This window comes from Megalobrama amblycephala, linkage group LG2 (assembly GCF_018812025.1).
Source record: "Megalobrama amblycephala isolate DHTTF-2021 linkage group LG2, ASM1881202v1, whole genome shotgun sequence".
NCBI classification, from domain to species: Eukaryota; Metazoa; Chordata; class Actinopteri; order Cypriniformes; family Xenocyprididae; genus Megalobrama; species Megalobrama amblycephala.
This window is the reverse complement of record NC_063045.1, coordinates 21832996-21848913: the sequence shown is the minus strand read 5'-3', so window position 1 is coordinate 21848913 and position 15918 is coordinate 21832996.

Sequence of the window (15918 nt, the reverse complement as noted above, 5' to 3'; positions counted from 1 at the left end):
ACCTCCGTGGAAATATAATGACTTAAAGGGTTACTTCAGGATTTAGCATTAAGCTTTGTATTAGTAGAATACCACTAGTATTTTCGAATTACCGTGCTTTCCCCCTTCATATCAGCCCGAGATGAGAGATTTATGCATTTTTATTCTGTAAAAAAGCCTCCGATGACGCAAAAATCGTCATTTTGCGTCATCGGAGGCTTTTTTGGCCAGAGGCTTAAAACTACAACCAGTAATAGCAGGTAGTTCCGCATTTTTTCACCACGCCCATAACATATGCGCGTTTGAGGTTACTCACGGACATAGATAAAAGATTTTATCAAAAGTGGGTGTCAATTATATTTTTAAGCTTACAGTAATTAACATTATTTTGTTATAGTCTGCACTACATCAGTGGTTCATCTCGCAAATTTATCGGTCTCTGCAGTTATCTCAACCAATACAGCAACAGGCTTTTGTGGTAACGTTAGCATAAATACTTTGATAACAGTCAACTTATATGCAACTTATATGTAATTGTCTATCTAACATTACTTTGCTAAGTTTGCAGTTTCACTGCTACCTACAACACTACATATAGGCTACTGTGTTATCAGAAATAGAGGCTAGTATCAGCGAGTCTTACCTCTAGGCGAATACACTTAGGCCGTGTGTCCACCAGAGCGTTTTTTATGAGGTGTCGTTTCTCTATTTACGATGCTAACTAAGCAATCAGTCGTGTTGATCGTCGCGTACCTTGCCGTGAGCAGAAGCCGTGACCAATGACGTGTGATAAGAAGCGTGACACTTTCGTCGCCCCCCTTCTCGCCTGAGAAACCGTGTGAGAAGCTACGTGAGAAGCTACGTGACGTCTGCGCCGTGACGTCTGAAGTAAGTTTTGCCAGTTGTTATTTTGTAAATTGTCTGAAGTTCTGTAAATTGGTGTTTTTGCTTTGTTTTGAGCAAAAAGAAAACACATTTAACGCACCTCAAAATCGCTGAATATTTCTCTATTCCTAATTTTGTTTAAATATGTTGATGAAAACATGACCTAACGTACACTATTAGCCAATCAACTGACATTAAAAGATGTGCTATTGCTTAACTTGAAAATGCCTGGGTCCTAAAATGACAACCAGAGACAACTAATCAACACATTTCTCCTGTCATAAACACTACTGCTAAGATAATGACAGCATTATCCAAGTAAAACATATTGTTACAGAGTTTTGTCCCCCATAGAAATCCTTTATAAAACAAAACAAAACAAACAAACAAAAAAAAATGCATGATGCATTAAAGACAGTTAAATTAAAAGACCAAATTAGAAATTAAAAGATTAATTCAGAGTGCAAGCTATGGCCTATTATCAAACACTTTAATCATGTATTTTAATAGAAATTATAATATTGTAAGCTATATACTGGAAAAAAGAAATGTCATGCAGAACAAACTGTCATAGGCTATTAGTTAAGACAGCATATAAAAATAATTATTCTTGGGATAAGCATTTCTCATATGTCAATGTACAGTAAAACTATATTGTCAGAACATGGTTAAAGAAATTTAATGGTTATAGTTCAAAAGTATAAGTATGGAAACAGATAAGCTTAAAAATAAGGAAAATAAGCTTAAAATATTCCTTATCCTGTGGCTCCCTCTATTGGACAACATTTTCAGGCGAACCTCTTTCAGATGAAATGCTGATCGTTAAGAAATTGCTTAGCTTCCCGAGCATCAATAACTGTATTTGGCTTCGATGAGTCTGAGACTCCCGGCCTGAGATTGTGTCCCAGACGACAATAATTAGTTCGTGAATTTGTAAATATTCATGGCTTAAACAGCTGGAAAATTGACTGTACTGCAGTTGTGGATGTTTTTCCCAGGCAGGGTTATTATAGTTAACTAAGAAAAAATAAAACTAGCTATTAAACATTTATGCTAATCGAAATAAACCTGAATATAAGAAAAAAAATATTAGTTAAAAAAAACTTAAACTAAACGAAAACTAAATGTTGCCTTTGTCATTTCGTTTCCTCCCCTGACTTTCAACCGACGAGATCATTATCTTTTCATTAACCGACAAGGTAAAATAAAATTAGAATTAAACGAAATTACAATGAATACGTGTCTGTGACCCATTAATAAAATCCCAGGGGTTTAATTAGTTTTAGAGTACATGAACAAATAGCAGAATAAACAACAGAACATGAGGATTCATCATCATCATCGGGCAGCAGCACTTCTGAATGGAGAAATCCTATAAAAGGAATAAATAACCTCTGCGCGAAATTTATTTCACCTAAATAATAAACATATTATCAAAATGAAAGGAACAAACTGCGACAAGTAAGTTATTTGAGTTTCGGTTCATTTTTGAGAAGTCCACAGAAAGGAAATTCTTTTTGCTTTCTTTATTTTACAGGCATTTTTTTTCTTTTCTTATGAAATAATAGGCCTATTTAACCCTTCACAGATTCGAAATGTTACATAAATGTGACCATAAATGTCTGAGTATTTTATTTTTTTTCCCGCTTTTATAAGAAAATGTAAGTGATCGCGTCGGCGCCTCACGCACACACAACATTATTTATTTTTTTATGACTGAGCACTGTTCTTAATTCACTTACCCAGCAACATCACCTAAAATATAACTAAAGCTTAAATATAATAATTCAATTTATTGCATTAGACAAATCGAATGCAAGCACATGAGAACAAATAAATAAGTCTAGGCCTACTAATAATAATTAATGCAACACATCTCAAACGAGCGTGTATAACCATGCAATATATTTGTTTATTTCGTTGTGCTAACCTTAATGTTTTTTATGCCATTGCAGCACTTTTACATTATTTTCTACGTAAACATGCGCTTAAAAAACAAAAAAACAAAAACCTGTTTGACCGTTGAGTCGTCTCTGCTGTTTTATTTGTTTAGCTGCTTCAAGCCAAGCGCGCACTTGCAGTGTTACCATGGCCACTTATATGCATTTTTGGGCTTGTTATTATTATTATTATTATTAGCCTATTATTATTATTATTTTCCATATTAAGAGGTGAAAGCCTATAGTTCAGCTGGAATGGCCGGTGTGTCCTTTAACGGAGAAAAGTCAGCAAATGCGGTGCTTGCGCAACAGAGGTGGCCGGAGGAATGGCCAAGCTTCATTCAGAGAGACAGATTTGTAATGCTTCCTACATTTATGAACATTTACACCTTAATTAAAGCTTCCTTTGGACAAAATAAGAATAAAGCTAAAATATTATTATCAATGTTATCCACACATAGGCTACATTATCCAGACGCTAGTCCACACGTACGTTATCCAGACGTTTATCCACACGTACGTTATCCAGACGTTTATCCACACGTAGCAATCATCACATTTTGTTGAAGTCTATGGCGTTCCGATATGAGGGGTGAATTCAACAAAATTTGATGATTGCTAAGCAAACTGAGAGGAGAACTAACGTGTATACGCACGCCAGCCGTCTGGCCAAAATCCCATAGTATTCAGGCGTCAGACGTAAGATATGAGACGTTAGACGTCACGGTCACGTGTTGGAGCTGCGCTCAAAGTGCGCGGCGGCGACGTAGTTGAGAAAGTATATTTTTTTACTTTGCGTCTGGATAACGTACGTGTGGATAAACGCCTGGATAACGTACGTGTGGATAAACGCCTGGATAACGTACGTGTGGATAAACGTCTGGACAACGTACGTGTGGACTAACGTCTGGATTTGTATGTGTGGATAACACTAATGATATTTTAGCTTTATTCCTATTTTGCCCAAAGGAAGCTTTAAGGTGTAAATGTTCATAACTTGGAGGAAGCATTAAATCTGTCTCCCTGATTGAAGCTTGGCCATTCCTCCGGCCACCTCTGTTGAGCAAGCACCCAGGGTCGGCGCCAGGACATACGGAACGAGGGGGCCTCGTTGTGTCACTGGGGGGGGCATACCTCCACAATACACCCACTTTTAATTGAAACAACAACCATCAAGTCACCATTTAGGCTACCAGACGCAACGATACAGAGCACGAACGCTGCCTACAGCAGTCTCATAAATAATAAACGGACCAGCACTGGCTATAATCAATATCAGACAAAAAAGCAAAAAACACATCTTACCTTTAGAAAAGCTGCAGTCGACGAGTGGAGGAGTTAAACTTTCTCAGAACGAGGTCTTTCCATTCGTTGCGCATTTTCTTTGTAAGGTCCCGCTCAAACGCAAGTTGCACGAGCTGAGACTTACGTGTGTGGTTCATTGCTCGTCTGTTGTCCGTGAAAACGTTCTTGAGCACAGAAAACGAGTTCTCACACATAGCGGTAGAGGCCCCGAATGTGACAGCGAGTTTAAGTGCGGACAAAACACTAGGCATTGCTTCGAGAACTTTGTGATGTTCAGAGAGAAGTCTTCTAGTAGTCATCATCTGCTGGCTTTCCTCCTCTTTGATTCTGGAGATATATTGCTTTGCAACAATGCACTCCGTTTCCACAATGGTAGAATTAGTTAAATCCATGATGGGCTTTATGGACTTTACATCCAAAAAGGTCTCATTTTCTGGGTCAAGAGCGGCAAGTGCTGCGGCAAACTTTGAATTACGTTCACTGAAACGCACCTCAATTTCACCTAGAATATGATCCAAAGCACTGAAGTACAGCCTGCGTAGCTCCACTTTATCAATGATGTTGGCTCCAGTTGTTTCTTCAACTACATATTCAGTCAGGTTCTTGTTTACCTGTCGCCTCCGTTTTGCTGAGACAGGTGTATCTTTTGTGCTCGCTGTAACTGTGTCACAGAGAATGCAGAATTCATCTTCGCTGCGGAGATTGCGCACACATTCGGCAGCTGAAGATACAAGTTTCATCCCAGTTAAAAGGTCTGTATCCTCTCCTTGCAGAATGATATTGGCAGGATTGAGCAACAAAAGAACCTATGGCAACGATTTAATTAAAGGTTGTGTTAACTGAAATTGAACATTGAAGGATCTCAAAATGCTGTTTGTCTTTTTTTTTTTTTTTTTTTTTGTAATGCTAAAAATCAGGCTATTTAAACCCATATTACGACTATCTTTAGTCGAACTGTTTTAACTGAAAAAATCCCTTTTCAAGTTTAAAGATGTCGATTATGGCTATAGTAAAATGTTATCAAATTGAATTGAATAATCCTTACACATTATTCATATTATGAAATAATTAGTAAAAACTTGAGCATTATAAAGCATTTTTAGATTAAGCAAAAAGGGAATGGACCATTTAGTTTATGGGAGTCGTATTCATAAATTAAAATAGTTTTAAAATAAATAAAATAAAAAGTTTAAATGTAGGCTATAATTTAAGATTTATACAAAATATTTTATTAAGCTCTAGTGTGCTTCTCATTTTAAATTCTTGATTCATATGTAAGCATTATTCAATTAATTTTGATGGAATTGTACTATTAATTGAAGCGCATAAATCTTGAAAAGGCTTTTAAAAACTAAAAAAGTATTTAGTCCATTCGTGCATTTAAAATTCATAAAATTCTATCGAATTGAAATGAGAATTGATTTATCAATTTTAAATGATTGAAATTAAAATAGCCTATATGCAAATTTTATTTTACATTTTTTAAAGAAAACTTTGAGTTGACTTGTTGAATTTTGTTATTTAATAAAATAAAATAATATTTACACACACACACACACAATTAAAATAGCCTAAATGTCTTAGGCCTACCTTGTGAATGAAATGGCAGATGAAAATGAAGCTTTCATCTGACACTTCCCTTAACAGTCCAACCGCCTCCATGCGAACTTCAGCTCCATAAGTCCTTGCAGAGCTGACATGCTCAAGAACTGATGTAATGTCCTCGAATGAACTGACGATGACGGCAACAGTAGCCAGATGGCCTGTCCACCTCTGGTCAAGTAAACGTTTGAGTCTGTCACCTCTATATTGCAGAGCAACCGTGGGTTTACGGCAAAAGTTATAAAGCGCGTTGCATATGCTGAAAAAATCTTGAATGGCTTTCTCAGCAGATAACGCATGCACAACAACTAAGTGCAGCTGGTGATTTAGACAGTGTACATACGGTATCTCCCGGCCAACTTTTTCCTGCAGAAGTCGCTGCACTCCACCATATTTCCCCGACATCACCGCGGCTCCATCGTACACTTGACTCAGAATCTTAGACGCATTCAAGCCTGCCTTGGACAGCTCTGAAAGTATCATGTTTGTGATGGTTTGTGCATCACCCGAATTTGCGATGGTCATCACAAGCAATCGTTCTGTAATTTCCAGTGTTTTTTCATTGAAGTAGCGAATTACAATAGAAATGTTTTCCATTCCAGTAGGGTCCCTGGTTCCGTCTACTTTCACAGTAAACCACGAATCGCCGATTTCTTTCACTATTGCGTCGGTCACAATGCTGCTCATTACAGCAACGAGTTCATTTTGAATTTCATGGCTTGTGTAAGTTGCATTTTTTGGAATTGTTTTCACAATTTCAGCCAACTGGGGGTCCTTCCTGATGCTGAATTCCAGTAATGACATGAACAGTCCACTCCCACCTTCATCCATATGATCAAAGGCCTCAATTTTACCCCTCAAGGGTAATTGGTTGGACACCAGAAACTCCACAACATCAATAAGAGACGACATGTAGTATCGATTTCTCTGTATTTGTTCTGCATAGAGTAGCGTCGAGATTTCTTTACCTTTATCAATTCGGCTTACTTTTTCTTTCCACATACTATAACAAGTCAAATGTTCTTTGGACATTTCATGTCTGCTGAATCCTTTATTTGTTTCCACAGCGTGTTTCCAGTCACGGAAGCCTTTGGTTGTAAAAGCTGGGTCAAGCCTAGTCCCGCTCTGCGGCTGCCCGATCTTGATCTGCGTAGCACTTCTAGCGCTAAATTTTCTGCAAGGGTAGCAGAAGGCCGCATCTGCTTTAACCGAATACTCGAGCCAATCTCTTTTCTGAAACCACGCGTGTAAAAATGATCTGGTTCTGGTGCCAAATAAGCGTGTGGGATACGAATTTAGTCTTATTTGCAAAGGCTCATCTTTTCCCAAATCATCTGGGCAAGTATCATCATCATGACTGGAAGCAGTCACGCTAGCTCGCCTACCGTCGCTCGGATGGGCCTCTGTCACTGGCCTGTCGACATCACTGGTGGTGCTAGTGCTAGTGCTAGGCATGACAGTTTTCACTGTTGTCGTCGAGGTGGTGGTAAACCATTTCCTTAAATCCATGATTGCTTGAATGATCAAGCGCGTTAGGTGTTTTAGACGAATACAGATTATTATGAATTGAATAAAGAGTAGAAGTTGACTGAAAAAAGAATACTTAAGGTCATGACGTATACAGTCATATTTCAACCAATTACATACAAGCTGCTAGTGACATAATTTAGTTAATCGCCTGTCACGAGTTTTTCATGCAAAGTTGCAAAGTTGATTTGATTCTAGTAAAACTAAATTAATTTACAAAAAATATATATATTTTTTAAATATATATAATTATATGTCAGGAATAAGAGGGCACAGTGGAACCGTCACCGTGCCTGTTGCTGAGTCTCAACGGCTGAAATCGCGCTCCGAGGCAGGGTGGTGTGCTGACTAGAGGTGAGGGGGCACAGTAACCTAGGTGGCTGGGCCAGGCCCCCTGGGGCCCCCCTGTGGCGCCGACCCTGCAAGCACCGAAATAACAGCTGACTTTTCTCCGTTCAAAGGACACACCGGCCATTCCAGCTGAACTAAGGCATTCACCTCTTAATATGGAAATAATAATAACAAGCCCAAAAATGTATATAAGTGGCCATGGTAACACTGCAAGTGCGCTTGGCTTGAAGCAGCCAAACAACACAACAGAGTCGAGCTCGACGGTCAAACGTGTTTATTTTATTTTTTTTAAAGCGCATGTTTACTTAGAAAAATAATGGAAAAGTGCTGCAATGGCATAAACAACCTTAAGGTTAGAACAACGAAATAAACAAATATATATTGCATGGTTATACACGCTCGTTTGAGATGTGTTGCATTAATTATTATTAGAAGACTTATTTATTTGTTCTCATGTGCTTGTATTCGATTTGTCTAATAAATTGAATTACTATATTTAAGCTTTAGTTATATTTTAGGTGATGTTGCTGGCAAGTGAATTAAGAACAGTGCTCAGTCATAAAAAAAAAATAATGTGTGTGCGTGTGAGGCGCCGGCGCGATCACTTATATTTTCTTATAAAAGCGGGAAAAAAATAAAATACTCAGACATTTATGGTCACCTTTATGTAACACATTTCGAATCTGTGAAGGGTTAAATGGGCCAATTATTTTTGTACACTCACAATAAAAATAAAAAATTGCCTGTAAAACAAAGAATATAAAAAGAATTATATTTTGTTAATATGTTTATTAGGTAAAATAAATTTGCGCATAGGTTATTTATTCCTTTAGGATTTAATCCTGTTTTCTCCATTCAGAAGCGCTGCAGGTGCCTGAAGATGATGATGATGATGATGATGATGATGATGAATCCTCACATTCTGTTGTTTATTCTGCTATTCCTTCATGTAGGCTAAAACGAATTAAACCCCTGGGATTTTATTAATGGGTCACAGACAGGTATCCATTGTAATTTCGTTGAATTCTAATTTTATTTTACTTTGTCGGTTAATGAAAAGATAATGATCTCGTCGGTTGAAAGTCAGAGGGGAAAAACGAAATGACATCCACAAGGCAACATTTCTAGTTTTTCGTTTAGTTTAAGTTTGTTTTACTAATATATATAGGCCTATATTTTTTTCTTATATTCAGGTTTATTTCGATTAGCATAAATGTTTTAATAGTTTTAGTTTTTGTTAGTTTATAACCCTGCCTGGGAAAAAAACATCCACAGAACTGCAGTCAATTTTCCAGCTGTTTAAGCCATGAATATTTACAAATATTCACAAACGATTTATTGCCGTCTGGGACACAATCTCAGGCCGGGAGTCTCAGACTTGTCGAAGCCAAATACAGTTATTGATGCTTGGGAAGCTAACCGCAATTTCTTAACGATCAGCATTTTATCTGAAAGAGGTTCACCTGAAAATGTTGTCCAATAGAGGGAGCCACAGGATAAGGAATATTTTAAGCTTATATTCCTTATTTTTAAGCTTATTTGTTTCCATACTTTTGAATGTATAACCATTAAATTTCTTTAACCATGTTCTGACAATATAGTTTTACTGTTCATTTACATATGTGAAATGCTTATCCCATGAATAATTATTTTTATTTATTCTAATATGCTGCCTTAACTAATATGACAGTTTGTTCAGCATGTGTATTTATTTTTTCCAGTATTATATAGGCTATAGCTTAAATTAAAACTTCTATTAAAATATTACATGATTGAAGTGTTTGATAATAGGCCATAGCTTGCTCTCTGAATTAATCTTTTAATTTCGAATTTGGTCTTTTAATTTAACTGTCTTTAATGCTTCATGCATTTTTTATAAAGGATTTCTATGGGGGACAAAACTCTGAAACAACATGTTTTACTTAGATAATGCAGTAATGTCATTATCTTAGCAGTAGTGTTTATGACAGGAGAAATGTGTTGATTAGTTGTCTCTGGTTGTCATTGACATTAAGCGCGGGCATTTTCAAGTTAAGCAATAGCACATCTTTTAATGTCAGTTATTGATTGGCTAATAGTGTCGGTCATGTTTTCGTCAACATATTTAAACAAAATTAGGAATGGAGAAATATTCAGTGATTTTGAGGTGCTTAAATGTTAAATGTGTTTTTTCTTTTTTCTCAAAACAAACCAAAAACACTAATTTACAGAACTTCAGACAATTTACAAAATAACAACTGGCAAAAGTTACTTCAGACGTCACGGCGCAGACGTCACGTAGCTTCTCACGCGGCTTCTCAGGCGAGAAGGGGGGCGACGAAAGTGTCACGTTACTTATCACACGTCATTGGTCGCGGCTTCTGCTCACGGCAAGGTACGCGACGATCGACACGACTGATTGCTTAGTTAGCATCGTAAATAGCAAAACGACACCCTATATTCCGAATGGCTCAAATATATGACTTTGCAACATGCACTCGTCTCACTGAACGTGACGTCTGCGTCTGCCGAACGTGACGTCTGCGTCTGCCGAACGTTACGTTTGCGTCTGCCACATTACAGTTCGACTGCCTGGACGTGACGTCTGCGTTTGCTGCAAGGGTTTCCCTTTGCACATTCCATACACTAATTTGAGCTTTATTATACCTATTCATTCTCTATTATTGTTTACACTTATCCTCATTGGAAATAATATTTAACGTTTTCAAGGCCATTCATTTTTTTTCGCATGCAAGCCACCCATGCAGCTTTGTTACTACAAAGTACCTACTTTCAATTTTATGATAAAATATATAGGCCTAGAATAAAAGTGTTTTTACGCTCTTTAATTTGAGACAATTCGCCAGGATGAATCAATGACGTTTTCCTCTAATATTTGCAGCAAGAAATAAACATGAATATTTGAATGCATGTTAAAAAAATTAGAACAATTTAATACGAACCACTGTCTTGTGCAATTGATCAGTCGGTTTCAAAAAACGTGGCACTAATGCCGCTGTGTGATATTCGTACTGAATGAAAACAATTTTCGCACAGCGGCCAAAAGAAAAAAATGAATAAAAAATAAATAAATAATAAAAAAATTGTGAGGGGATATTTGAATTATTTGTTAATAAACTAGTGTTTTCTGATTGTCACAAAGATGTAGGCTATTTGACGATCTTGACTCATCTCCTCAACTGGACGCCCTTTAGATAAAAATGCTTCTTTACGGATTACATAGGCTAATAAGAGTTTGTTTTCGATTTGAATTACTTCGTTTTAAAGTAGTAATTTAAAGCATTTTATAAATATTTTATCATCTATGAGGCAACTATTCACTTAGTCTCGGTTCATTTTTGTGAAGCCTTCCTTCTTAAGCCAGAGACGCGAAATGCGCATTCTGTTTTTTTTTTTTTAATATTTATTTATTTATTTATTTTAATGAATAGCGCACATTTATCTAGGGTATTTTTTTTTTTTTAATTAGTATGGTCAAATTCATGACATTTTTTTTTTTTTTTTTTTTCCTCATCCATAAATATTATTTTATGCAAGTCGTGTTGATGGAAGAAGTTTATTAAAGTGAAGAAGGCTAAATTGATCAAACATATGCTCATTGCGCTTCCTGCGGCTGGCCGCTCGGTTGTTCCTTAAAAAAACAAAACTTGATTTTAACAAACATAGAATGTTCCCAAAATATTTCTAAATTAACTAAAGAAACGAAAAGAAATTGACCACCTTACCATTAAAAAACAAAACTGAAATATTTTAATGGCTGCACATCAGCTATGTTTGGGAGAGAGAAAGACAGACTCAGCTAAAATATAGTCTGATTATGGTTATGGCTAAAAATCCCAGAAAATATGGAGATATCATTTTTGTCTCTATCGCACACCTTTATATAGCCTATTTAATTAATCTTTGCTTGTTTGGTACACAATCCACTGATCATAAAGCTTAAAAAAACCTATCTTAGGTTTTCTCAACGATATCTGGTTGTCCTGCATCTTCAATAAACAAGTTAAAGTTAGTCCATAATGCAGCTGCTAGAATTCTTGCCAGTAGTTTTTACTTCTATTCATGACTTCTTTGTTAACTTATCTATTTTCTTTTCTTCTTGTGGCTACTGAAACTATTTATTTATTTACATACTTGTATAAGCACCCAATCATTTATTTTTGTTGTCGGATAAAATGAAGTAAACATGGGCCAACGACGCCATCTATTGGTGAGCGAGTGCCAGCGTCGTTGTTTAGCTCTATTTTCATTTCACGCATCCATTAATGATTCATTTCATGCAACGATAAGGATCGAGGACACGACAAATAAATGAACAAACAAATAAAATTGGTGAATCATTTATATAAGGTTTTATTTATTTATATATTGAAGGGGCGGGTCTGGTTAATATTGTTATTATAATATTGTTACAATTTAAAATAATGGTTTTCTATTTTAATATACTTTATATTTATTTCTGAGATGCAAAGCTGAGTTCTCAGCATCATTACTCCAGTCTTCTTTGACGCATGATCCTTCAATGTCAACGTCGGAAAAAATCGTGCTGCTTAATATTTTTCTGTGATATTTTTACAGGATTGATTGATGAATACTGGCAGATTATTATTCAAAATATAGAAATCTTATCAATTTAACATTAGGCTATTGCTGAATAAAAGTTAACATTTTCTTTTTATAAAAGATAAAAAGAATAGTATTAGAATCCTAATTTATATTTTAAATGTAAAATATAAGAAGAGAGGTGCTTGAAAAACTGAACATTAATCAGGCATAATGCATTTTTCCATGTATTTTATTATTATTTTACAGCAACAGTCTCAGATCTAGCAGCTGATTGCGATCGATGGGTTGGCCATCAAGCATGTAGGCTACATTAAAAATGTAAAAAGATAAAAAAAAAAAAAACAATAACCCCCAAATGTAAAAATTTTCAAAACGGATTTCATAAAACTAAACGACATGAGTATACCTATAAGCAACACAAACTTCGCTAAAACATTGCTTTTAGGCCTTATACTTTTTATGTTATCTTTATACTTTTACAATTTAAAAAGTAAAAAATATATTAATGTTATATATTAATATATGTATATTTAATATGCACATAATTAATGTATATTGAGTTTGCCGGGAAAAGTTGCACTAAAAACTGAAGAAAAAAAAAAAAAAAAAAAAAAAGGCAGACGCAGACGTCACGTTACAAGTCAGACGGAGATGTCACGTCCATTGAGAGCAGTGAATGAAGTGCAGGTAAATTGTGCATTATGGCGCGGGATCAGTGCCAAAATCAAGCTTCCGAACGACCGACCGACCGATGGAACGTCAACCGAACGTCTATCCGAACGTCTTGTACTTTGAGCGTCTAACTGAGCGTGACGACCTGACGTGACGCCAGCGTCTTGAAATTAACTGGTTTTTAACCATGTAAGGTGCCAAGCTGATGTGTAAAGACTATAAATGTACATTACAGGCATGAAAGTATGTGTTTTACTAGCATATAACTGTAAAAAACATCCTAGTCTTAATTTGATCCGTACAATCATGTTAACTGTTAGTCCATAAGACCTCTTTATCCTACTTCCCAGGAAATCTACAGAATACCAATCAGGTAATGTGCTCCAGGACAGCCTTTAGTGTGGGCTGTTAAACTAAACTCTGCTGGTCGTGTCCCTGCAGGAACTAAATTGTATAGCCTTGCTTTATACACCTTTTTCCACCAGTTACTTTAAAAAATAATAATTAGTTATAGTAGTTACTTCTCACAAATAGTAGCTGAGTTAGTAACTAAGTTACTTCATTCTCAATTACCAGGGAAAGTAACTATTGGGTTACTTTTTAATTTTCTTTTTTCAAATATGTCAAATAACTTATGTTAAATGAATGAAATGGACACTAAATAGAATAAAATATTTTTATAAAACATTGTACCTAATCTACACTATTTTAATGTTGCTGTGGGGCAACGTGAGAGACAACTATCAAATTCAATATATTATTGTAAATATTATCATTACTATGGAACAATAAAACACAATAGATGGTTTAGAACTTTTAATATTTATTGCACAGGCTACAACTGGCCAACAAATAAGTCTAAAAATAAATTATGCTTGATCCTTCTTGACTTATGATCCGCTCTTATTCACGACATGAAATTTATCTGTACTGTAGGTACTGTTGGTAGCCATTAAAGAAAACGTATTTCACATTTATGTTTAAATAGGCCTATTATAATGTTATTTTTTAATTTCATCTATTTGATAATAAAGACTATAAATGGACATTATAGGCACTAAATAAAGATATTTTATACCTAAATACTAAATCCTGGACATTACAGGCAATACACATCTAAAACAACACTAACACAAAACATATTTCTTTCCTGAATCCATGTGCTCCTCCATTGTTTTAGTTTCAAAAAGCAGACTGTCCACAGATATTCTATATTCTTAATTTGACCTATATTATCATTCTAACTTGTTGTTATTGTTAATTTTATTTCCTGCTGCAATGTTCACAGTCCATGCAAGACACTCTAAATTAATAAATTGTTAATTATTGTAATTGCCTATATAGTATATCATCAGAATCTCTTTATCCTTTTTCCCATGAAATCAACAGAATATTCAGTTGATATCATGTGAAGCCTCAGGAGAGCCTTTAAAATGTTTTTGAATGAAAGTTTAACATTACAGTTCCTTTAGTGGACAGTTGCTCTTACCCTCTTTCCTTCATCTCAGTTGAATGAGATTTGGTGACAAAATTATCTTTGATTATCTGTAAAATTATCTGTCTACACACACAAATAAAAACTAGGATTGATTTGGTTGATTAAAGGTAGGCTATGTAGCCTACCCGAGCTCAAAAGTCAATATTGAGGCATGCCTTTTAGAAAATATATTGTCTATATAACTTATACTTTACATTCTGTAGAAGTGTGTTGCTGTGTTTTTATTTTATTATCAGACATGAAAATACATACTAGGCTATCATAAAAGCAATTTCTCATTCTCTTGAAAAAAAAAATGAAAATTCTTTGGTACAGTCATGCAATTGATTGTGTGTCTGCTGTTTCCTAATTCATCAATTGTCATTTAGATTAAATATGATATTTGTTCCTGATGAATAGTTTTACTCCTTAAAACATTAGTTCCTTGCATGAGTCATTTAATGCAAAATGGTTGAACTAGTTGCCATAAACTGTCAAGTGTCAAGCATATTTTCTATACATTTCTATTAGACTTTTTTTTAATGTGTCATGAATTGAAGAATTGCAGAGGTGAATTTTGAATTTTACAAATGAAGGGAAATGTAAGGGGCTAGATCTGAACACGATAGACAGTCACTTTTTAAAATGAAATATCAAAAGGATAAACAACAGACTTTATTTCCACAGCCTTGAGTTTTTGAACTGATCTCTTGAATAAATGATACAATGATACATAAAATACATTTTATCAGACACTTGTCGCCACCTAGCGAAATATCATATATTTATTTCATGTAACACGTTCCTACACGTGCTTACGTGTTGTTAACGCGTTCCTATGGCGATCGGTCGGAAGTGCGAGTAACCGATCGTCTTCCCCACGTGTTGTTTACGTGTAAAGACACGTTGTAACACGTTTGTGCTTTTCTTACCTTAATTTAACTCATGATTCGATTGTATCCTTTTCCACACGCTTGGACGGCTAATTTGGAAAAGAACGAGACATTCCACGAACATTTTCTCCATCTCCCATTAAAAGTTTTAGGAACAGACTTCTATTTTCGAAATGCTAAAGCTACGCCTAAATTAAATAAGCTATTGATATATTGCATAAAATATCCTGACCATTTAAATCAGATATATACTTATACTTACATCTACTTCTTACATCTACACACATCGGAATTCGACCTCGTCTTTTGTAAACAGTAGCCTAAAGTTTGATTTGATTGGCCAAAAACTTTTACAATTAATTTTTTTTTCATTCTAATTTGTTACAGAGCAGTGACTTGATCATATTATTTAACTTATAGAAATAGAATAGCTGCAAGATTCCTTAATGCTTATTATCAAATTATTGAGACCCTAACCCTATTTATTTATAATTAGGCCTATAAAACAATTATAAATTAATTATAAAATACTGCCCCTGCAACAACAACAATTTCTTCTTTCTTTTATTTTTAATCAGTAGGCCTATTTGATGTGACCATACTTTGTTTTTAGAACCACACCAATTTGACTACATAAAAATAGACATGTCAAGCTTTCTATAGATATATTTCTCATGTCTGTGAGTCAAGCAGACTATACTGAGTCTCGGTTCATTTAGCC